Here is a 710-nt window from a genome sequence, read left to right on the forward strand (position 1 = left end):
ACAGGTACAAGGCAACGAAATGCAATATTAGCCATGCTGACAAATTGGTCTAGATTCAACCTTTGTTGATTCTTTGGCATGGCTTGTGTTTGTGCAGGTTGTTGTGTTGGAACTGCCTGCCCGTCAACACTGTCTCCCCAGGCACCTGGCAGCTCTTCTAAGCTGTGTCCCAGTTCAGAGGCTAAATCCTAAAAGGATGAAACTGCTCTTCCTTCCTTAATGAGAACAAAACTCATTCATTCAGGCAGTTCAGATTAAGTCACAGAGTTGAATATTTAAAAGTTCATGACCAATATGTTGCCTTTAATTGGTCAATAGAGAATAAATAACAATGGGAATCGGGGGACGGTTCTACAGTAATACACTTCCATTATTGTTTGCCCAGGCCAGTGGTTTTGCAAAGTCCAAGTGGTATTTCCCCAGTGATTGATGAAGTGCAAAGGCTTGACTGTGATATTTCCTGACTTTTCCCTACGCATTGAAGAGGATTGTCTGAACTAGGGATAGACCGATGGCGGGTGTTTTTTTTTTGGCACTTTGCAGATTATCTGTAACAGCGTTTTATTTGGCTGATAGCCGATAATTAAAGGTCCCATGGCATGAAAATTACACTTCATTAAACATTAATATGCGTTCCCCCTGCCTGCCTATGGTCCTCCAGTGGCTAGAAATGGCGATTGATGTAAACCGAGCCCTGGGTATCCTGCTCT

The 710-nt window shown here is 43.0% G+C and overlaps 1 protein-coding gene across 2 annotated transcripts in view; it reads left to right on the forward strand.

The window, feature by feature from the left end:
* Positions 1 to 710, forward strand: part of tmtc3 (transmembrane O-mannosyltransferase targeting cadherins 3) — a 31,862-nt gene that overhangs the window by 12,955 nt on the left and 18,197 nt on the right. The gene's annotated exons all lie outside the window — the stretch shown is intronic.

The sequence above is a fragment of the Etheostoma spectabile genome, chromosome 8 (genome assembly GCF_008692095.1).
Source record: "Etheostoma spectabile isolate EspeVRDwgs_2016 chromosome 8, UIUC_Espe_1.0, whole genome shotgun sequence".
In the NCBI taxonomy this organism is placed as follows: Eukaryota; Metazoa; Chordata; class Actinopteri; order Perciformes; family Percidae; genus Etheostoma; species Etheostoma spectabile.